This window comes from Dermacentor andersoni, chromosome 7 (assembly GCF_023375885.2).
Source record: "Dermacentor andersoni chromosome 7, qqDerAnde1_hic_scaffold, whole genome shotgun sequence".
Lineage (NCBI taxonomy): Eukaryota > Metazoa > Arthropoda > Arachnida > Ixodida > Ixodidae > Dermacentor > Dermacentor andersoni.
This window is the reverse complement of record NC_092820.1, coordinates 65,167,499-65,192,463: the sequence shown is the minus strand read 5'-3', so window position 1 is coordinate 65,192,463 and position 24,965 is coordinate 65,167,499. Positions and strand designations below refer to the sequence as shown.

General features: G+C 44.8%; 1 long non-coding RNA gene across 1 annotated transcript in view; it reads right to left on the bottom strand.

Moving 5' to 3' along the window:
- LOC126534374 (uncharacterized) overlaps positions 1-24,965 on the bottom strand; it is a 62,993-nt gene that overhangs the window by 333 nt on the left and 37,695 nt on the right. Inside the window, exon 4 of the long non-coding RNA XR_011895427.1 lies at positions 14,860-14,937. This is a non-coding gene — a long non-coding RNA (uncharacterized lncRNA). The remainder of the gene's footprint in view (positions 1-14,859; positions 14,938-24,965) is intronic.

Below are 24,965 nucleotides of genomic sequence, written 5' to 3'. Positions count from 1 at the left end.
TATAATCCCTTCGTCAGAATCAGTAGAGAAGTTCAAAGTACGTCGCAATTTTCTAATTTATATGAATGATTTCATGTCTGGCACATTGTTGAATGATCCTTCGTGAAACCAACCTGTTCCAGGGTTTTGTGATGTCAAGTGCGGCTTAGTTTTTCTAGAAAGAATCTCGGTTACGCAAAAACAAAACAAAGCTAAGAGGCCAATAATTGTTCATTTTTAGCATCACCCTTCTGGCAGTCTAACAAAATGTTCCATTCTTCTGTAGAAACATCTGGATCAAGCTCATATCATGTAATAGGATAGTGAATTTTACAAAGCAGGGACGATATCGGAGATGGCTCTTCGGAGCGCGCATTCAGAATTATGTGTTAATTTTTTTTTTGTATTTGGTCGCTTCATTCTAGCGCGAATGGCTGGCGTTGTTGCGGATATCTATTCGACTTCCATTCTGATCGCCTGCTCCTGGCGCTCTCTGTACATGTGCATGCCGTTTACCACGTACTGTACGCTGCAAGATTGTGTTTCTTTATCGGCCAGTATTCCAGCAAAGGAAGGAAAACTGCAGAAAGGCCACAAGGCGTTCTTCGCGGCTCTGTTTGGTCAAAACGGGGTGGGATAGCAGGGCCGCATTTTTTTTTTTTTGCTTCCAATAAAATGAAAGGTAAGCACGCTTTTGTGCAATTATTACGCAATGAACAGCGGCTTACCTTATCGAAACGGCTAACGGACGAATAGAAGGGTCGTCAGTAAACCCAGTACATTGGTCTGTTGTGTGTAAATGCATTGAAGCTACCTATAAATCACAACTTCAGAGTCGAATGAGTGCTTGCTAATCCGCTCACGGCAATTGTGCTTTGCTCTATCTCAGTAACTGCTGTTCGTCTGTGGAGAAATAAACTGAGACTTTATTGTTACTCAAGGTATTTTGATCAGTGCTGCGCAGACGAGGTCGTTAGGTTAGCGAACACTGTGCTTGCCTGCTCTTGCTTAGGCAATGCAAGCCGCCTGGAGCTCGTGATGTGTGGAAATGTGTGCAAGGTCTATCGCGCAGGCGGTACAAGCACTGCAAGCGCTATTTTCTGCTCTTTCTCTGCTTGGACGCCATAAGCATTTTGCGTTATTAAGGGAAATTTATTGTGCATCGCCAAAAAACAGCCTGCTTGTCTGTCCTTCCTTATCGCATATTCAACGGCGATGTGCGCGGTTAACTGAGAACTAAGCAGCCGAGCAGATAGCGCTAATAACGAGTGAACTTACCATCACAGCTAGTCGGACTGCCGCGCATTCCCTACGAAGGTGTTTACCTCGGGGCTTAGCGAGCGACGCTCTGTGGTGCTCGCGCAATGTTTTTTCCTTCTCTTGTGTAACACAAGTTTTCTACAGTTGGAAATTCTTAGACAGCTTACCAGTGGCTTACAACTTCTGGAAGCTACTCTTCCTGTATTATACATTCGTCAGAGCGAGAAAGAAAGGGAGTAAATCCTGCGGGTGTCGTCTTATTAATTCAAAAAGAAATTCACGGAAAAGGGTTTAGCAGCCAGAAACTGTTGAGTACTTCCAGGCCGCCGGTGACGAAGCAGGAGCGCTATAACGTAAAGCTATTGCAAACTTTTCTATTCCAATTATGAAATCAGCCCTCCTCGATTTGTCAAAAACGTTTTTGGGCTACTTCGCCTGTCTGTCAGGTGACATCACAAAAAGCGCGGTACCTCCCCATCTGATATGACGTGTACGCACTGATTATTTATAATCTTTCCGAAGAAAATAAAAATATTTCCGATTCGACGCCTTTTCGCCATTAGCCCTCATCAAAAGTTGGGCTACAGCCACTTCACCTGCCTGGCACACGACGTCACAAAACCGCGAAAACTCACCACGACAAAATGACCTGTACGCATTAAATGTGCATTAATATGCCAAACAAAACTGATTTTATTCTTAATAGCCACTGGCTGCTCCGTTCCGAAAGGAATAAAAGATGGCTGCCGCCCATCGCTCAGGCACTCGCTACTCGCACCTGCCGGAGAGCATGTATTTTGTTGCGTATAACAAAACTTTTTATGTTGCTGTGTAACGTTTTCGAGTGGCTTTGCTGGCCTTCCGTTTCACGCCGCCGCGGTTTTCGACCAACGACCGCAAACTAACTACTGCAAAGCAAACCAATCGGAGACGCCTACACAACCCTCTTCATTCGTTTGTCTATATTCAGTGCGCTACCTCAAACCCATCGAAACCCTCTACTCTTGAGCATGTTCCTCGCCTCCTGGCAGCCAACTACAAACGAAAAACCGCTCAATGTAGGGAACGTTATTTATTTTGAAAACACATGAAAGTCACCTCCTATACACCAGGAGAGAGTTTGACTTGGCTGCTCAGGCAACACTGCCGATCACCGCGCGATGCTTGCGTCGGCTGTTAGGCAAATTTGACATCAGGAAATTGAAATAAAACATATTAGAATAGTTTTACGCTATAGGGCCCCAGTATTAGTAAACCTCTTACAAGAATATAGTGGCAGTTAAAATAAGAAGGTGGCTGGCTAAATTCTTGTACCACATTTTTCGCACAAATCCCATTACAAAGCATAATGAAACTTGGCCTAAATGAAAGCACTGTTATGTGAAAACAGAGCTGCAGTTTGTTGTAGCAATTGTTTTGTGTGTAAAATTATAATTTATTTCCTACACTATAATTAGATCACAGCCCCTGCACAGCCAGCTCAACCTCCCGTGAATCACTGCCTCTTCTGTGTCTGGGTATGTGCTGTCTTCAGCATTTACCCGTCTTTCTTATAATTCTTTGCATAAGTAATCGCAAATAAATATTCCGACAAATGGTTTGCTTTCGTAGGGTTTTCACATCCAAAGGAAAAGAAAATGACTTTTGCTACTCAGAAATTATTAGAAGGTTTCTAATGTGTTGTGCCTATAATATCTGTGGTTTGTACTGTCGGTACGAGATACTCAGTTCTGTAACATTGTTTTGTCTGTTGTATCTCTTACTGGTGCAGTAGTTGCTAATAAATATGCAAAATAAAGCTAATTTGTCTGCCAATCATTGTCCTGCTGGAGCGCTGTAGCCGCACGCTATAGTCTGCTGGCTCTTGTATTTTGAACGAAATAGGGTGAATTTTTAAGAATTGTTTCGCTGCTGACACCTAATGCGTGAACAACCACACAGACACAAAAAAAAAAGAAACTGTCACTACAAGAAGAAAGCTGCTGAAAATGACCGCTCTTAGAACAACACATACTTCGGCGGCAAACACAACTCGTGGTCGATCCTTTTTGCATCTGCTGAGAAAAATGGCCGCTCCTCGAGCGTATAGGAGTAGCCAAGTATGATAGCGTCTCCTCCTGGCGCATCAACATAACCCTTGCAATGTCACGAGGCTTGGTTTCTTAGAGCGCAGCCAGCACAGCTCTTAGGTGCCCATTCCTCTGGCGAGAGTCGACGTCCGCGGCGTAACCGAGCGAACGAACAAAGCTAAAGATGAAACAGCAAAAGCGGCAACGCCAACGCGGAGACCATACAGCGGCCCCTACGGTGACGTATGTGCTGTATTTCCGTGAGGCTGAACGTTCACTCCCGCATGACGCGCCGATTCATTGTGCCTGACGCGTGATTAGAACCACCCGTCGCTGACGTCACGGTGGTTGTACTTAAAGTGCTGTGGAGATAAAGATGGGGCTCTTTTGTCTGGCGGCAGGTTGGACTACAGACGCCTCTGGTCCATCGCCGATGGCCTCAGATTTTTTACAACTGAGGCATTATGTCCGGGGAGTATACCAGAAGGCTTAAACCAGACGCGGCTCCATTTGCAATAAGCGCACCACGCAGGATTAATATACCGCTTCACGAGCCTGTAAAACGAGAACTCGATAAGATGGAACAAATGGGAGTCATTCGTAAAGTTGGAGAGCCAACAGAGTGGTGTACCGGCATTGTGCATGCACAAAATCACTGCAGAGACGTGAGGATCTGTGTAGACCCCGCGCAATTAAACAAGTTTGTCTTAGGAGAAGGATACACATTGCCTACTGGCGATCAAGCGCTGGGCTCATTTGCCGGTGCAGAACGGTTTTTCAAATTGGACGCAAATTCCGGCTTTCATCAGATGCGACTTATCAAGGCCTCAGAAGAGCTCACCATGTTCATCACGCCGTTTGTGCGGTACACTTTTACTAGGTTGCAGTTTAGGATTACATCAGCGCCAGAGTACTTTAAAAAAATGACGTCTGAAATCGTGACAGGCCTTCCTGGCGTCGTTAACCTAATGGACAATATTTTCATATATGGAAACAACAATTCTGATGTACTTAATGCACTTAGCTACTGTTACCCGCGCTTCGTAATTCGCTTTTCTTATTTTTCTACAATCACAGATGTGATTTCACATTGGTGATCCCTTTCATTCTTTTTTTGCCAGAGGTTCAGCCCATGCCGCATGATGTATGACTATCTTTGAAAGTTGTATATTTGTATCCCCCCCGTAATTACGCCTTCACGGTGCTGCAGGAAATGCGGATAAATGAATAAATAAATAAATAAATAAGTAAATAAATAAATAAATAAATAAATAAATAAATAAATAAATAAATAAATAAATAAATACAAGTGCAACATGCATCTAGATAATTGAACGTCTTAGCTTAGTTGGCCTATCTAACGTTGCCCTAAAAAAAGCAAACGGTGTATTCGGTGTTCGAAGCATAAGCTTTCTGGACCACTCACTGAGGCATACAGCCGGATCCGGGCCAAACTCAGAGCCATTAAGGAGCGGAAGCCACCTTCTGATATATCGTAATTACGCAGTGTTCATGGTATGGCCAACAACCTCGGCCGTTTTTTGCTGAACTTGGCGCAAACCACTGCTCCGCTACGGGCGCTTTCACAGAAAGAGACTGACTGGGCTTGGGGTCCTGCTCGTAACATGGCTTTTGACAGCTTGAACTCTCTTATCTGCTCAGCAAAGTTCATGGCTATGTAAAACACACGCTTTCCCACGATTCTTTCGGCGGACGCCTCGTCTTATGGTCTAAAATGCCATTCTTTTCCAGAAACGACGTTATGGCGAGTGCTGGCCTATAGCCTTTGCTTTAAGGTCAGTGACCAAAACAGAGCAGCGCTATGCGCAAGTGGAACAGGAGGCACTAGCTTTAGCATGGGCTGCCGAAAGATTCGTTGAATGGATAACAGGTATTGCGGTGATGCTTGAAACAGACCACAAAGCTGTTGTTTCGTTGCTTGCTAAAATGACTATTGATGTGTTGCCGCCAAAGGTTCAGCGCTTCAGTATGCGGCTGATGAGGTATCACTTTCATATTGTTTACGTTCTCGCTGAAAGCTTTATAACGGCGCACGCTCCTTCACGAGCACCGACGAAAGCGCATAAATTTGCCTGTGAATTGACCGTTTCAGAAGTGTCGTCTTTCGTCAAAACATGGGTTAAAGAGCTTCAAATGGGCGACATTTTGTTAACGGAATACGCGATGCGCAAAAGACGGGCGTCACTTGTCGAGTCTTCCTTAAGTTGTGTCGCCAAGGCTCGCCCGAAAAATCAAAGGTTCCTTGTTGCTTTGTTACGTACTCGCAGGAACGAACACTAATTGCCGAATTCGATGGCATGCCGCTAAAGTGAACCAGATTGGTGGTAGCTCAGTGCCTAAGAAAACAAGTAATAAAGAAGCTACATTATAGACATCAGGGCATCTCAAGAACTAGAACTTTGGCAAAAGAATTGGCCTGGTGGCCATGCCTCAGGGAACAATTTGCGCGGCAAGTGAAAGAATGTGTTACTTGTGCACGCTTTGTCACCCAGAACTCGAAGCAATTGATTTCAACCCCAAGGCGAAGTTTCACGTGAGAAAGTGTTGGGGTTGACTTGTGCTTTATTAACAATTGTCATTATCTTGTCATGGTCGACTACCTGTCAAGGTATCCGGAAGTAGCCCTCCTTCCTTCAACAAAAACGGTGCGGTGATAGAAAGAATGAAAAGCATTTTTGAACTTATGGCAGACAATAGAGACAGACAATAGACCACGTTTTCATGTACAGAGTTTGCATATGATTGTGGCTTTGGCCACGTCAATACTATCCCTACGCATCCTAAGGCTAATGGTGAAGGGGAACGTATGATGCAAACAATGAAGCGCCTGATTCTTAAATTCAAGGACCCGTACAATGCCCTGCAAGGCGACACCGGGCATTCTTGGCTCTAGTCCGGCTGAAATTCTCCTGGGCCGTTGTTATAGGACAATAGTTCCAATGGCGCTGGAGCTGCGTGGTCTTGTGCAGCCACCGCTGCCTAAACCTAAAGCCAAAGGAAGTGTCAACAACAACTTACAAGCACGGTCCTGCAACAGGCGCCACAGAATCCGGGAATTGAATAAAACTTTGAGCAGGTGATATCGTTTGGGTAACGAACACGAATACCAGAGCAACGGTGCTAGGGACAGCCGCTACACCGCGGTCATACATAAGATGCACCCGCGAAGGAGTTACGTTACAGCTTAACCGACGAATGCTGAGCGAATTGCCAAAACAGGGGGAGGCCGAAGGCAGCTACGTGTTTCCAAATGAAAGCGATTCAGCCGAATTGCTTTCTAGTCACCCGCTAACTTAACGGCTTCGTTGCCTTTAGCTTTAGGGGCTATTATTTATACTTTAGTGCCTTCTGCTTCAGTAACAGTGACCTAGTCTGGTAGAGTAGTTAAACGATAAGTTCGCTACGGGATTGATCAATAAGGTTTTGTTCAAATTCGATTAGCATTAAGGTTTTTTTTTTTAATTTCGCAATACGGTGAAGATCTGTTCAAGCAGGAGGGGGCTACTGTAGCAAATACAAAAAAGCGAACATACAAATATATACAAGGGATACAGTCAACAAGATACATCAAGTGGGTGGTTGGTTGTAACCATCGGGAGTTTTCAGGCAGGGTATTCCAATTATTGATTGTTTTCGCAAGAATGAGTCTTTAAAAAGCTTTGTTTGTGCGAAGATCGGTTTTAAATACTCGCTGTGTTTGTGGCGGGAAATTCGAGATGTGTCCTTTATAATATAGTCGCGCGGTTGTATTTCTAGTTTCCCGTAATAAAGCTGGCGAAAGAAATTTAATGTGGCAGTTTTTCTTCGATCAGTTAGCAGTTCCACGTTTGCGGTTTCCAGCATACTCGGGGAATCACGTCGTTCGAAGCGCTTATAAATGAAGCGCGCGGCTACCCTTCGAATTCTTTCTAGTTTTTCAATACCTACCACTGTGTGAGGATCCCAAACGATACTCGAATATTTTATGAGAGGTCTAACGTACACTTTATAGGCTTTGAATCTTAATGAGGATGTGGAGTCACCAAATTTAAACTTTAGAAATCCGAATCCTTTTTCGAGCTTCACAGGTTATATTGTCTATGTGAGGCACCCAGGATAGACGTGAAGTTAAAGTTATCCCCAAGTATCTGCAGCTTTCTGCTTTCCTAATTTTATTATGCTTCATTTTGTACAAGTATTCTAGCTTTCGTAACTTGCTTTTTGGGTTCTTGCTTTTCGTTCATGTGCGGGTGTTCTAAATTCCAGGCGTCAAAACTACTCTTTTATTTTCAAAAGTTGGGATGCGCTAGAATGTATTTCCGTGCGGCTGAAAGCACGCTCCCGGCAGGACGCGCGAATTCATTGTGCCAGACGCACGTATGGAACCACGTGCAGCTGCCGTCACGGTGGTCCGACTTAAAACTGCTGCGCTGATCACGCACGGAGAGCGGCGGGTGCCGCTACAACGATGTGCGCATGGAAGACTTGTTCCATGCGAACCCGCCCGACTGCTCGATGTATATACTCGTATCTGGTCTCAGCCGGACCGCTCGTTTCGTACTATCGCCTGCTCGCGTCAGCTCTCGCTCGTGCTTGTTCGGTTTCCTTGATTTGGTCCCGTGCGCGCTTCTTTCAATCGTCATCGTTTGCGATTGTTTTGGAGTGAAGCTCCTAAGCGCTCGTTCCCGCGTCGGCGTCAACGGCGTAATCGAGCGAACTAGCACGTAACCGAGTGAATGAACAAGCGGACAGGAGGGTGCGGCGACGACGGCTATGAGATGACGCCAGAATAGCACGCGTCGTCGCGCAGTTATCGTAGACTGCTGTTGTGAATGGCGCTCAGGCGTCATCCACCTGCTGCTGCTCGCAACCTACTTGTTAGCAAAGCATTCGCGACACACGTCACTCAGTTCACACCGTACCGCACGAGTCACATTGTTTGCGCCAACCAATTTATCGCGAAATGAAGACAAGTATGCAGCGGCGCTCAAATGTTGCGTTCGAGAGTATCGTAATCGTCGTTGAATTTTTTGTAACTTTTTTTTCAGAAGCATGCCCTACCAGGCAAGAGGGAAAAGAATCTTCGCAATTCCAGCTTATTTAGGGAGTATATTAGTTTAATGGCCATGACTGAAACCGCAATCTTGGGCCCTAAAGTCCAACTCCATAGCCACCAGGCTACCAAGGCGGATCGCAGTGAAAGTGACCGAATCGCCCCTATTAACAGCGTCGGTTCGCCAAAACATTAACCAACGACTCCAACGAGAACCATCACTGCAAAGACGAATACAGGAGGCAATATCGCGGGGAAGTAGGCAAATAACGTTTGGCATCGAAATACCGAAGGAAAGCTTGACACCTTTGAAAAACCTCGTGCGGTTGATGCCCTCTCGGTGAGCGCATATTTCCCCTCATCTTTTAAGAGGTTCAATACTTACAAGCATTTGTCTCGCAAACCATATTTATTTCAAGGGAATTTTCCACGTCTCAACAATTTCTCTCGTCGTATTCGAGTGCTGATTGCCGTGTTATAGTTTGTTAACGAAGCTTTTCCCCAAGTCTAAATATTTTAAGGCAGTTTGTCGGGTGCGTACCATGGCTACGTACGCCTATATCGCCTTCCGTTTCTCTACCACGGGTGCGCTTTCAAACCACGGCGCTGCAATTCTGCTTCAGAGACTTTCCTTTCCTTCCTTCTCCTCCGCCCTTAAACTGGCTCTCTTAACTACTACACGCAGAGACAAAGCAAAAGCGCGCATGCGATCCCACAGATGAGATGAATATATATATATATATATATATATATATATATATATATATATATATATATATATATATATATATATATATATATATATATAGAAAACTATCAGTCATAGCTCTCGTAGTATAGCCCTCTGGGCCGTTTCCTTTTTTTCTTTCTAAAGTAGTCCTATTAGGGTTATTATAATTACACGAAGGCATTTCGCCCTCGTCAGCAGCAGTCCTTGAGATAGTTATTCTGGCGGCTAGCTTCCCACGCTACGCGTGCCGCCATCGCACCTGGTTAAGCTTCTCCTTGACGCTAGAGTTATACTATGTCCGCGCAACCTTGAGCGATCGGAAAGCGCGTTTTTCCCTCTTGGCCGGCGGGGACGGGAGGCTTTGTTCCGGCCGCAGAGCCCTCCACGTCTCAGTAAGGTGCCTGGTGGTGGTCTCGTGCGGATGATGCCCTCTCGGTGAGCGCATATTTCCCCTCATCTTTTAAGAGGTTCAATACTTACAAGCGTTTGTCTCGCAAACCATATTTATTTCAAGGGAATTTCCCACGTCTCAATAATTTCTCTCGTCGTATTCGAGTGCTGATTGCCGTGTTATAGTTTAACGAAGCTTTCCCTCAAGTCTAAATATTTTAAGGCAGTTTTCCTAGTCTCTAAAGCCGCTCGAGTTCGCTCTTCTCCTTGGGCAGCCATTTTTTCCAAGAAAGTATGCCTTCCAACCACTATCGCGGAGAAGATCACCGACTATCGCGGACAACATCAGTCCCTTTCCATGTAAGTGTGAGGTTGGGAGCAGGAGCTGTGGCGCTTGAAAATAGCCTGGGGCCTGACGAACCAACCGACTGAGCTATCTATCCGGGTAACATCCAAGGGTCACGAGTTCAAATCACCTGTTATGTTCCGTTTTTCCCCCGTTTTCTTTCTTTCTTTTCTTTATTTTTAATGTCTTTTCCTTTACTTTATCACTGTACGGGAACCCTCCTAAAATAAAAAAAAATAAAATATATATCTTCAATTATGTATGGCCACACATGTGCGCGTCATAAATACCAGGTTCTCTAGCCGAGTGCCATCCGTGCGGTATAACCGAGCTCAGATTGGTCCACCTTGACTGATCAAATAGGGCACCACTGTATGTTAAATGAGGCGTACAACTCCTGCGGGACCCGCCGTGGCTACTCAGTGGCTATGGTGTTAGACTGCTGAGCACGAGGTCGCGGGATCGGATCCCGGCCACGGCGGCCGCATTCCGATGGGGGCGAAATGCGAAAGCACCCGTGTACTTAGATTTAGGTGCACGTTAAAGAATCCCAGGTGGTCGAAATTTCCGGAGTCCCGCACTGCGGCATGCCTCATAATCATATCTTGGTTTTGGCACGTAAAACCCCAATATTTAATTTTTAATTTAACTCCTGCGGGGACGGTAGAGTATCCGCCTCCCGTGCAAGAGGACCGTGATTCAAATCCCGGGCCGCACAATTCTCCACCGGAAAATACAAAAAAAAACCGTGTGTTGAGAAAAGTGCACAAACAGGCCTGGAGTGCGGCCTGATCCCGGTGACCAGAACCGGTAACGCACTCTCTCACCAGAGCAGGATTGGCCACCCTGGTGCAGTACTTGGCCACAACCTCCTATATGAACACAATCAAACCCCGGCCCTCAGTCCACAGCAGCTGCGAAGCATCTGACCACGGCGGTGGTCAGACCTGCGACGCTGCAGAGGGTGCTAAAAATCCCTGGCTCCGGACAGGCCGCCATTGGAATATTAACGTGGCAACGTTGAACGCTAGAACGTTATCTAGTGAGGCGAGTCTAGCAGTGCCATTGGAGGAATTAGAGGGCAGTAAATGGGATATAATAGGGCTCAGTGAAGTTAGGAGGCCAAAAGAAGCATATACAGTGCTAAAAAGCGGGCACGTCCTGTGCTACCGGGGCTTAGCAGAGAGACGAGAACTAGGAGTCGGATTCCTGATTAATAAGAACATAGCTGGTAACATAAAGGAATTCTATAGCATTAACGAGAGGGTGGCATGTCTTGTTGTGAAGCTTATTAGGAGTTACAAAATGAAGGTTGTACAGGTCTACGCCCCTACATCTAGTCATGATGACCAGGAAGTCGAAAGCTTCTATGAAGACGTGGAATCGGCGATGGGTAAAGTCAAAACAAAATACAGTATACTGATGGGCGATTTCAATGCCAGGGTAGGCAAGAAGCAGGCCGGAGACAAGTCAGTGGGGGAATATGGCATAGGCTCTAGGAATAGCAGAGGAGAGTTATTAGTAGAGTTTGCAGAACAGAATAATATGAGGATAATGAATACCTTTTTCCGCAAGCGGGTTAGCCGAAAGTGGACGTGGAGGAGCCCGAATGGTGAGACTAGAAATGAAATCGACTTCATACTCTGCGCGAACCCTGGCATCATGCAAGATGTCGACGTGCTCGGCAAGGTGCGCTGCAGTGACCATAGGATGGTAAGAACTCGAATTAGCCTTGACTTGAGGAGGGAACGGAAGAAACTGGTATATAAGAAGCCAATCAAGGAGTTAGCGGTAAGAGGGAAAGTAGAGGAATTCCGGATCAAGCTACAGAACAGGTATTCTGCTTTAACCCAGGAAGAGGACCATAGTGCTGAAGCAATGAACGACAATTTTATGGGCATCATTAAGGAGTGCGCAATAGAAGTCGGTCGTAACGCCGTTAAACAGGAAACCAGTAAGCTATCGCAGGAGACGAAAAATCTGATCAAGAAACGCCAATGTATGAAAGCCTCTAACCCTACAGCTAGAATAGAACTGGCAGAACTTTCAAGGTAATCAACAAGCGTAAGACAGCGGACATAAGGAACTATAATATGGATAGAATTCAACAGGCTCTCAGGAACGGAGGAAACCTAAACGCAGTAAAGAAGAAACTAGGAATAGGCAAGCATCAGATGTGTGCGTTAAGAGACAAAGCCGGCAATATCGTTACTAATATGGATGAGATAGTTCAAGTGGCTGAAGAGTTTTATAGAGATTTATACAGTACCAGTAACACCCACGACGATAAGGCGAGAGAGAATAGTCTAGAGGAACTTGAAATCCCACAAGTAACACCGGAAGAGGTAAAGAACGCCTTGGGAGCTATGCAAAGGGGGAAGGCAGCTGGGGAGGATCAGGTAACAGCAGATTTGTTGAAGGATGGTGGGAACACTGTCCTAGAAAGATTGGCCGCCCTATATACACAATGCCTCATGACCTCGAACGTACCGGAATCTTGGAAGGACGCTAACATAATCCTAATGCATAAGAAAGGGGACCCCAAAGACTTGAAAAATTATAGACCGATCAGCTTACTGTCCGTTGCCTACAAAGTATTTACTAAGGTAATCGCAAATAGAATCAGGAATACCTTAGACTTCTGTCAACCAAAGGACCAGGCAGGATTCCGTAAAAGCTACTCAACAATAGACAGTTATTCACACTATCAATCAGGTGATAGAGAAATGTGCGGAATATAACCAACCCTTATATATAGCCTTCATTGATTACGAAAAAGCATTTGATTCAGTCGAAACCTCAGCAGTCATGAAGGCACTACGGAATCATGGTGTAGATGAGCCATATGTAAAGATACTGAAAGATATCTATAGCGGCTCCACAGCCACCGTAGTCCTCCATAAAGAAAGCAACAAAATCCCAATAAAGAAAGGCGTCAGGCAGGGAGTTACGATCTCTCCGATGCGATTCACAGCGTGTTTACAGGAGGTATTCGGAGACCTGGATTGGGAAGAATTGGGGATAAGAGGTAATGGAGAATACCTTAGTAACTTGCGATTCGCTGATGATATTGCCTTGCTTAGTAACTTAGGGGACCAACTGCAATGCATGCTCACTGACCTGGAGAGGCAAAGCCGAAGGGTGGGTCTAAAAATTAATCTGCAAAAAACTAAAGTACTGTTTAACAGTCTCGGAAGGCAACAGCAGTTTACATTAGGTAGTGAGGCACTGGAAGTGGTAAGGGAATACACCTACATAGGACAGGTAGTGACTGCGGATCCGGATCATGAGACTGAAATAACCAGAAGAATAAGAATGGGCTGGGGTGCGTTTGGCAGGCATTCTCAAATCAAGAACAGCAGGTTGCCACTATCCCTCAAGAGGAAAGTGTATAACAGCTGTGTCTTACCAGTACTCACCTACGGGGCGGAAACCTGGAGGCTTACGAAAAGGGTTCTGCTGAAATTGAGGACGACGCAACGAGCTATGGAAAGAAGAATGATAGGTGTAACTTTAAGGGATAAGAAAAGAGCAGACTGGGTGAGGGAACAAACGCGGGTAAATGACATCTTAGTTGAAACCAAGAAAAAGAAATGGGCATGGGCCGGACATGTAATGAGGAGGGAAGATAACCGATGGTCATTAAGGGTTACGGAGTGGATTCCAAGGGAAGGGAAGCGTAGTAGCGGTGGCAAAAAGTTAGGTGGGCGGATGACATTAAGACGTTTGCAGGGACAACATGGCCACAATTAGTACATGACCGGGGTAGTTGGAGAAGTTTGGGAGAGGCCTTTGCCCTGCAGTGGGCGTAACTAGGCTGATGATGATGATGATCATAATACTGACAAGGGCAACTGAAGAGGGAGGGACAGCTGGTTTGCAAAAGCAGTAAAGCAAAGTATTCTTTTTTTTTCGGTGAAGACGCTTCAGGTAAAATCATCTTGTTATAGTCATGTCATGTCTGCGGCCAGAGATAACGGTGCGTCAATGGTGATGAAACACTACCATCGATATGCCATGCTTAGTGGCTGGCACTATCTAGATCGTAAAGAGCACATACAAAGACAGCTGGGCGAGTCGGAAAGTGAAAATGCTGGCGGATAGTATGTTGATGCGCGCACACACTACCGCGGGACTCGACACCAAATAAGCCGAAGACCCATAGTGGTAAGGGGCGTGGTATAGTAATTCTCCACGGAAAAATATGTACGGTAACACGAAAGGAAGTCCCTTGTTATTTGAGAATTAAGCTGGTTGCCTCAGGAGAAAAAACATAACGTAGGAATTATTTCAGAAAAGATCTGGAAATGCCTACGCTGCAACAATAATGCTGACACAACTCAGCACATCCTAATGGAACGCGGATGAACTGACCGAGTGAGGCTCGTAGATTTTGTTCACCTTCAAGAAGCGTTTGGATTCAAAGTAGACGCACGCATCAAGCTGTGACCAGTCAAGGAAAGGAAGAGGCGTTTATATTATTGGTTTAAAAATAAAAGCAGCGGAGAGGTGGATACGGCGGGGTCCGTTACAAGCATAACATCCAATAAAATGTACACGGATAAGTTTAAAAAACAATTGTGGAGATATATACAAAAATGGTCGGACGAAAAGACATATGCTGCATACCTGAATAAATAAAGCAGGCTAAATATCTATTGGCAATGGCAAAGATGGCAATGATGATGGCAAAGATGATGCCAGTATATTATCATTATCCTGACATGTTCTCAGATGTCGGTTACGTGCTTTTCCCTACAAGTTTATGTCACTTCATTGCAGTAAAACTAACTGTTTTGAAACAAATTCAGTGTTATAGATAGATCATGTTTTGCCAGCACATCAGTCCTTCACCTCTGTGATGAAGCCATTTCTCAGTGCCGTTTAACTGCGTATCTCAAAATGCTGTGATGCTGCCGGTACAATATACATGGGATATTAAATGGCGTATTTAAATGTTGCATCAGCCTGTGATGATAAACATAAACAAACAAGCATTAGGTTGATTTTAATACTATTGTATATGTCTTACCACTGTGTGTCTGTTCAAATACTGCACAGTGCTCGAAAGGGTCCCAGAAAATCAAGGTGTTGGCTGTGCCTGGTCCTCCTAATGGAGAAAAAAAAAGTATTATAACCATTTGCATAACGACAATGCAGCATTTTACGCGTTTCTAGCTGTTGTTTGCATTGTTACTGACTTATTGTTTTCGTGTGGTCCGTGCCTTACTATTCATGACACGACAAACACATAAGTTGTCGATATTTTTAAAACCCTTCGGAAGCCTGTGTCGTAAGCTGGCCAACAGGGCCGCGATCGGGGATCATCGTCTGGAGCGCGCGTTTGGCTGCGACGTGTGCGAATTGTCTGGGCCACGGAACTTCATCAGCCGTGCGAAGTCGGCGCCGCCTAGGCCAATGCCATCCGCGCGCTCGGAACGATCCTCGATCGCGCGCCAGTGGATGACCCAGTCATGCGACCTGAGAAGGTCAGCTTTGGGGATCATACGGTGGAACCAATCACTTTAGTCCTATGACATTCTTCCTTGTGGGTTGCTTGGGGCTTGGCTTGGCTTGACTATTTATGAAAACAAAATATTATTAAACATTTACAAAGCAAAAAAAGTCAGTTTCACCCGAAAGGCGAATCTTTCGATACCGATAGAAAAATAGTAGACATCTATGCGAATTAAGGATAGTAGCGTTATCAGCCATATCAAATCATCAACGTTCTCCTATTGACAAATTAACAAGCATGCTAGCGCGCGCGCACATGCACAGATATACACGGCTGACTTGATGAGTGCTGATGATGACAGCTGACTTGACTCGTGTCAAAACGCTGGCATGAGAAAGAGCGGCAGCAGCGGCGAGCAAATTGACCTTCGTGCTGCATTTGCTTCAGCGCAAACTAAGTGGCAAGACCAGAGCGCACACAAAGGTGTGAGCGCTCCGCATATCTAGAGTCTATACTCCTAGCAGTTAGCTTGAAGAAAGGGCCCGCGCGGCCATCCTTAGCCAAGCCATACGCAGACGCCGCTGAAGTAACCCCCTTAGTGCCTTGCTCGCGGTGGAAGATGGGGTGCTTCCTTTCCACCTTCCTGCCTTGCGCGCGCGAGATCAAGCCACGATTCTCTCCACACCATCCAACGCTTTCACTCGCACCTACAGCATATGGTGTGCGGCCTTGGTATTATCGCACTTAGACAATACGGAACATCACGGCGACGCAGGCACCTATGATGACGCCACGAACGACAGCGAACATCCACCTGTAGTGTTCATAAATTACTTTTGCAGTAAAATGTGGGGAACCCATCTCGTGATGACTGTCGACGGTAATGCGTTTACCTCTAAATCAATATAATTTGCAATACGGTGGTAATGTAGCAACTCTACATATCGGTGCCGTCGAAACGAGTGATGTATGAGGCGTGTGTTGTGGCGTTACTCCTTTTCTTCACTTTCGTAAGAACTTTTGGTACCCTGTACCGCAAAGCCTGCGCATGACCTCCTCCTAGATGCTAGGCGCACCGGCGCATGCGAACGGTTAAAAAAGAGTCATGCGAAAACAGGGCTCCTCCTTCACGCTTCATTTAGGGCACGCTGCGCAATTAAGTGGTGCTGTCGAATAACCTGCGCCTGGCGTCCGGGACGAGACCCGTGGCGGGCCACTGCCTGACAATGCTCAGAATTGTTTCCTCGCTTTCCGCACACCCAGTATCGCATAGTCAGTGACCCAGGTTGGTGAGAAGCTTATTGAAGAGCGGAATTTAGCCATTGAATTCATGGTCAACTCACTAAGGCGTTGGCCTGAAATACGTACTTTGAAACAGCGACATAACCACTGCATTTGTACAGCAGCCGGATTAAATACCGGGTTGCTTTCCTTATGGAACCTTGTGGTGTGGGCTCGATTCAGCTCAGCATCAGAGATATTGTAATAAGATCAGGAGGTGGGCTAGTTGGTTGATGTTCATGTTTGAAATGAGATTGAAGCGCACATATGACAGACAGCAAAGTAGATGGGCAAGTGCGTCAATAAATTCACTAGAGTCAAGTGCCGCCCTTTCGACTTCCCTGTGTCCCCTTGTCTGATGTGCACTTCAGTCTAATTTCAAACATTAATCAGAGATATTCAAGGGAATTCTTTTGTAATGGCTGAGTGGCACATACTAATGGCACTTAGCTAGGTACCCAAGTTGGCGTGAAAGACGTTCATAGAGGAGCACACACTTCATGGCACATACCCTGTCATAGAAATTTGCATGAAAGAGTTTAACTGAACACGAGCGTGGACCGACTGCTTCAAGTTGGCTCCGAAGAGTGCCCTTGAGCAGTGGTGCCTACACAGTACCGCATCTTCAGTGACCCATGTCAGTGGGAATGATGTTTGTTGAAGAGCGGCAAATACTTCCACATGCTCAGCGACCCAACTAAGTCCTACGGTTCGTTTCAAACCCTGCTTCCTCAGCGTAGTATTCCACTGAGCTAGCCAATGGACTATCCAGAGACCCATGTAAGCGGGAAAACAATCAAATACATAGACGCCCAACCCCGGGAAAGTGCTTGAATTACCTTCAGAATGCCAATGTACCATAAAATAATGTAACGATTGAACAGCATGCTGCTTCCCCACGATGCGCGCAGTTCATTCGCCATCTGTGTTAGTTTCCCGTACTTCAATTTGATAGTTATATACTGTGTTCTTTCGTGCTCGGCTGTTGCCTTGGATAGCATTAGCAGTGTCGTGTTAAAATTAAGTTATGAGGTTTTACGTGCCAAAACCACTTTCCGATTATGAGGCACGTCGTAGTGAAGGACTCCGGAAATTTCTACCACCTGGGGGTCTTTAACGTGCACCTAAATCTAAGTACTCCGGTGTTTTCTCAGTTCGCCGCCATCGCAATGCGGCCCCCGTGGCCGGGATTCCATCCCCCGACTTCGTGCTCAGTAGTCGAAAACCATAGCCACTGAGCAACCATGGCGGATAGTGCCGTGTTACAGAACCGTAAGTATGATAATACCGCAGTCATTGAAGAGTGCGTATGCGGCATATTTGCCGTACAGAAAGACTTTCCGTGCGGCATATTCGACGGTATCTAGTCTATATCATATATACTAAAGTGCGCACATTGCTTTATAAGCCGAACCAGGTGAAGTCAATACGTATCAAGAAACTGGCCTTGGTCCCAATGTACGCGTTGCACACATGATTATCTCGATTACGTTTTTCACGAAGGTAGGACCGCGGGACGAGTTAATTCCAATTCACCTTCCGCGACGCGACAGCACTTTTGACCGAAGGCATAAAGTTGACCTTAACTGGACTGAAATGACCCTGTGGCTGTACCATTTGTAACGGGTAGCAGGTATACTCAAGCAAAATGGAAAAAAAAAGATAAAAATAATAAATAAACCATCAAGATCTGCAAAATGTACTTAAATATAGTGCCATCTTGTTGAGGACAGCCTAGCTGGAGAGGATCCAGATTTATCATTGCAATAACTAACAGTGTTCTGCTTATCTCCTTTCTTGAAATGTCGACAGCGGTAAAATTTACAAACAAGCTGTCATTATTTACCTATTGTTTCAACGAGGAGAGCAATCTAAAAGAAATCGTTGCACGTGTTGGACAAAATGTCACACGATGTCGGTGTCGCCGTTGTTACTCCACCAACGCTTACCGCACCCCACCACTTCCGAAAAATGAATACGTTTTTGGAGAAGACAAAGATGTCCAATATTTACAAAAATAAATATTTTCTGCTCCACACGTAGTTGTTTTATTTCGCAAGGCATGAATTTTAGCCATTATCATCGTTATCACGTTACTGTACGCAGGAATGAAAGCAGCAGAAAACAGACGTGCTTGCTTGCACTACCAAGTTTATCATCAAACGCGGGTTATATAAGCCTGTTCACTGCTGCTGCCCTTCAGCGCGCATATAGCCTTCGTATATAATTCCGCAAATATCTTCCTACCAGGAAACAGCCTAAAGCGACGAAAAAATCTATTCATTTTAAAATCGAGTGCCCACCAAGAGCCGCGTTGGTACTGCTGAAGAAAAGTGCCAAATGCACGAGTTCGTGACAGGGCATGTCAGCGCTTACGGCAGTGGATGCAAATGTACTTCACAGTCAAAAGCGTGGCAGTTTTGGCGAGTTGGTATGTCACGACTTTCTTTAGGCTTGTAGCGCAGCTCATAACGAGCAAAAAAGGAAAGTGACATGGGTAATGAAATGGAACGGATAACAGGGTAAAAAAAGGTGCTTCACAGCTAAAAATGTCCCATCGGCAGCAGGCGCTTACCCTAGTGAGGCAAAAGAAGTCAGCATGAACTTAAATAAGTTCATTAAGCGCAATGATAACCTGCGCAATGGGCTGGAACAGAAGCGACAAATTCAAAAGGTTGACAAACTCCCGTAGATTTACAATCGACGCCGAGTGAAATAAGTGCGTAGGGCCTGTAATTTTGTGTAATTCGCGGATGTCTTTAGTTGTGAAATCTGGAGTTCTGAAACGGTGGCAGAGCCACTCAACATCATAAACGCATGGATTAACCTGCTTTGATGGTGATGACGTGTACATTAGGTAATGCAAAAGGCGCACGCAGTCGAAAGTGTGCTGTTCAGTATAGGAACGTGGTAGTAATTTTTTCCTTCTTTTAGAAATAGGGACCGGAAATTTAGCCCTTGTAACGCTGCATAGCGAAGAAAAAATGGATAAAAAGCACTGTGAGCGGTCCCCAACCAAACAGATTATATAAGAAATGTCTGCAGGATGGGACCTGTTTAGCAGGGCCACTTATAACTGCGGCGGTATTACAGAAGCTGAAACTACAAGAATTGAGAACTGCACAAGCAAACTTCTCTAACATAAAATCAACACCCATCCTAACAAATCCCTAAACAAGAGAGTCACATTTGAATACAATGAAACCGCATAAAGAAGGTTCCGCCCAGCCACACAATCCGAACATACAACAGTAGCTTTGTCACCACCAGTCGAATTACAAAAAGAATACGAATCTGACAACGTTCGCGAAATTACGGATTGTAAAACGCCTCTGCGCTTCAAGTCAAGGCGTCGTATCAGTTTGTATATTAAACGGAGCAACGAAAGAACAAAAGAAAACATACGAAAGCACTGTCCGATCACCCGGTGCGGTAAACACTTCGACCATCAATGAACCTCGACGAGCAGCGAGAACTGGACTTAAGCCTGCGGTGTCAACTTAGATGGCGCGTCACCATCAATATTTCACACCCGAGGTACAATCGATAACAGTTGCAGATTATCTAGATATACATTGTAGACCAGAAATCAACTAATTTAGCTGTTGTATCCAGTCTCTTGCAATTTATTCAATACGCCTAAGTTGCACTGAAGACCCGTAAATGTAAGCAACTACCCCACTTTATTTAGGCTGGGTAATCTGAAAAAGCATTCCCATTAACTCCCATGGCTGCTTCTAAGACTCAAGGAATCCTCGATTACCATGATCTACAAATTCGTACGGAAGCACTCTAATGCAGACGGCCTTTCCCAAACCCTTGTTGACGCGCCGCCACAAGATGAATAGGTCGACGGCAACTCTGTAGGAAGAATAAGCTTTGGTGACTTCGCTGAACACCAATAAGGGGCCCCGAGTTTAGATTTTTCTTCAGTTCTTCGGAGGCATTCTACGTCGTTTTCAGGATAACTAAGCGTGGGTCTTGTTTCTTCTCGATTCAAAACTGCGCCGTCGCAAGGAAGAGTGCTTCACGAACCCACCCAAGATAACTTCATGGTGTGCCATCGGCACTGCGGCCAGGGGTTCTCAGCGTATTTCAGGACTTCCACAACCAGAACACGACAAATTTAAGCCCCATTATCCCGACTCAATATACCGCGCACGTATCTCACGCGAAATATTTTGCCTACTGGTAATGAATCTCCTACCAGTGGGGGATGGGGTGAGAGTGACCGTATTCCACGCCTTGCTGGAACGTCGTGAATCAGAAGCGGAGAGAAAATAACTGCTAATAAAATAACAATAATAAATAATAACAGCTGTCGCCGCAGCCACATCATTGGCAGCAGCGACGGCACAGTGAACACCTATTAAGCGCGTTTTTCTGCTTGTGCAGCTTTCGATGCTGGCCACCTGACATCGCGACACGTGCAAGAACAACGTCACCTGAGTCATCAAGCTTTCGATGCTGGCCACCTGACATCGCGACACGTGCAAGAACAACGTCACCTGAGTCATCAAGCTTTCGATGCTGGCCACCTGACATCGCGACACGTGCAAGAACAACGTCACCTGAGTCATCAAGCTTTCGATGCTGGCCACCTGACATCGCGACACGTGCAAGAACAACAACGTCACCTGAGTCATCAAGGTACCTGCGACCCTAGCGGCCTTGCGACCCGAGCGGTTGAGGCAGACGTCAGAGTTCTTCGCTACTTAAAGCGTGTAAGCTTCGACAGGTGGCATCATTGGCAGCAGCGATGGCACAGTGAACACCTATTAGGCGCGTTTTTCTGCTTGTGCAAGTCAGTAATTCTGTGCTCGAGCACTTTATCGTTTGTTTTGTTGCTTTGCTGTCGCTGCTGCCACATATATTCTGTTCCTTGTGTACAGTGTAGTTTTACGAATGTTCTGTTTTCTTGCATCCGTGTTTCAAGGCTGTTTTCACTATGCCCACTTGTGCGGAGCTCACGAAAAGAATCAATGAACTCGAATCAAAATTAGGAAATCGGATCGGTAAACTTGAAGAAGACATAGCTGTCAAGCTAATGGAAAATTTAAGGTTTTGGTGAAATGAAAGAGCAGATCCGTAACCTGGTGTCGAGCGTTGAATTTCTCAACGACATGGTTGAAAAACTGCGCTCAGAAAACGTCGTATCCGTTAGTGAAAACAAAGAGCTGAAACTGCAAAACACCTCACTCACTACTGAATGCCAAGAAATCAAGTTGGAAAACACTACTCTCTCTCGCGAACTGTCTGATTTAGAGCAGTATTCAAGGATAAAGAACGTCGAGATTAAAGGCATTCCGTGCACTCAAGGTGAAGATTGCAATATAATCATTCAGACAATCGGAGATAAAATTGGCTGTCCTGTCTCGCCCATCGATCTGGTAGCCGTTCACAGCGTTTAAACCAAAGATGAAAACGAAACAAAAAAAAAAACGTGATCGCCCGGTTCTACTCTCGAACAAAGAAAGTAGACTTCGTCAGCAAGGCGCGAAAAGCGAAGCTATGCCTCAGTGACATCGGCTTCTCTGAACCAGTTCAGTATACTAAAGTGTATGTCAACGATCACTTGACATCGCAGAACAAAGCACTATTATCTAAAGCCTTGTCATTAAAGAAGGCTAAGAAATGAAATTTCCTCTCGACAGATAACTGCCACATTAAAGCCCGCGAGAGCATCGGCAGTAAGGTGTTTCGCATTGCTAACGAATCTGACTTGGCTGTATTTACCAGCACTATACCTTAGGAAACTTTTCAGAAACCCTCGCTAATGACAAAAACAAGCATATCTGCGTATTTTTCAACTAGCCAATTAAATGAACTAAAAACTAATAGTTCATGCTCGGCCGTTCATTTTAACGCAGGAAGTTTGCGGAAACACTATGACGACATTAATTCCCTTCTGTCTACGCTCTCTCTTCGATTTACCATCATTAGCTTTACTGAGACTTGGCTGTGCGACGACGACAAAAACTTATTCCCTTTCCTTCCTACTCAGCCGAATACTCTCATAGGCAAACTAGCAGTCATGGTGGTGTGGCCGTTCACGTATAATCGCTTCTTAGCTATAAACGTCATCATGACCTCGACTTAAAGCTAACAAACTGTGAATCAGTTTGGTTAGAATTCAATCATCCTTTTCTTCAGGCTGACAACAGAAACTTTATTTTTGGTTGCATTTACAGATCACCGTCTTCATCTTACATTGACTTTTGTTCCGTCCTCGATCAATCCCTAGAGAAACTATCATTTGAAAACAAGAATTTTGTTATTATGGGCAATATCAATATAAACCTTCTGGATGAAACTTCACCTACCTCGTCCCTTTATAGCAATTGTGTTCAGAGTTACGGTTTTGAATGTTTGCTAACGCTACCTACTCTTTGTAATAAGATAAATGAGGGCGCACTACTAGATCATGCACTAAGCAACATGACCTCACCGCCAGAGGCTGGTATCCTTGATGTCGACATAACAGACAATTACCCTATCTTTGTTTTCCTCAACTCAGAGCCGCAGTCACTCACTACTTCATACTTCAGCTACGTACTGAACAAAGATGCCTTTTTGGAATCTGTGTCTAAAGCTGACTGGTCTGCAGTCCTTGAAAATAATGATCCGCAAGAAGCCTTTTCTCAGTTCTCCGCAATATTGTTATCATTAATCGATTCACATACCGTCAAGAAAAAATGCAAGAAAATCATCTCCCTTCCTCAAAACCCTTGGTTAAATGCTAGCAGACTAGCCAATATGCGGAAACGTGACAACCTATATAAAAAACTAAAAGGCAACCTTTTAATGTCGCCCTCTCTGCACGATACAAAAAATTTTGCAACGCACTCAACAGCAAAACAAAGAATGCGAGGAAGAGCTACTATGAGCACAAACTTGGTCAGTCTGGCAGCAACTCAAGACAAAAGTGTCAAGTTTTAAATTCCTTTTTGCGCAGAAATGAGCAACTCTCAGTTATAGATACCATCACAAACGATTACATTACATATGTTCAACCATTTGAGATAGCAAGAGCGTTCAGTGATGCCTTTTTTTCGGACAAACCAGTCATCAGTAGCCGTCCTTTGTCATTGAATCGTGTGCCGCATTCATTTTTTCTTTGCCCTACAACTGCCCATGAGGTTCTTGATGTCATTGGTAAGCCGAAAGTAACCAGTGCCGGTCTTGATAATATTCATCCTAGTAACATAAACCTAGTTGCTCATCTCATTTGCGATGTTTTATGTTTTATTATCAATTTAATATTCAGGACCGGCGCTTTTCCATCTCAGCTAAAAGGAGCAAAGGTAATTCCAGTTTTTAGGAGGGGCGATCGTTCTTTACTAACAAATTACCGCCCAACATGTATACTGCCATTCTTTAGTAAAGTGATTGAAAAGTTGACTGTAACTCGACTAACCAATTACCTGTCCAAATTAAATATTCTTTCCGATTGTCAGTATGGTTTTCGTCCTGGCTATTCGACCGACCTTGCACTTTTCTTCCTAACGGGTCGCTTAAAGGAAGCTATTGATAAAGGGTATTTTGCTGGTTCAGTTTTTATTCATCTTACGAAAGCTTTTGACACTATTAAGCATAACATTTTTTTTTACAGTTGGAAGTTCTATGCATAACTGGGCCAGCACTAATGTTACTACGAACCTACCCGCAGGATAGACATAACATAGTTGGATTTTCTAATGTTTTTTCCTAAGCTAAGGTTACTAAGCTAGGGGTAACACAGGGTTCTATTCTCGCACCTTTATTATTTTTAATTTACATTAATGATCTGCCTGACTGTCTAACATCCTCAGAATGTACATTGTACGGCAACGACACAACCATTATTAACTACGATAAAAATATTTCGTCCTTAGTTACTAAACTCAATAATGACTTCGCTAAGGTTACAAACTAGTGTATAAATAATAATCTTGTTATTAATCCCTCGAAAACCAAGCTTATTCCATTTAATTCCCCGAGAAACCATCTTGTTCAGTTCCATTGCTGATTCTTGGTTCCCATTTAATGCCTTCTAGCACTCATTGCTCATTCTTAGGCGTAGAACTAGACTCTAACCTCAAGCTTTATTATCATGTCTCGAATATTAAAAAGAAAGTTGGTTACGGCATTCGGTTACTGATAAGAGCCCGCCAATTCTTTAACTGTTCTACACTTCTCTCGCTATATTCTAGTCCTCAACACGGACAGCGGAACGGCTGTTACAGTGGAAGATAGTCAAGCGATAATTCATTGAAGCCACTGTAGGTCTTTGGGGACAACTGCCTGTCATGTGCAGAGAGTCATGTGCTGCTGACAGTAGGTGACGAAGACAATCTCGTTGTCGCCACCCAACTGCAGCGAGCCCAACAATCCAGCAAACGACCGACAACCGACAATAA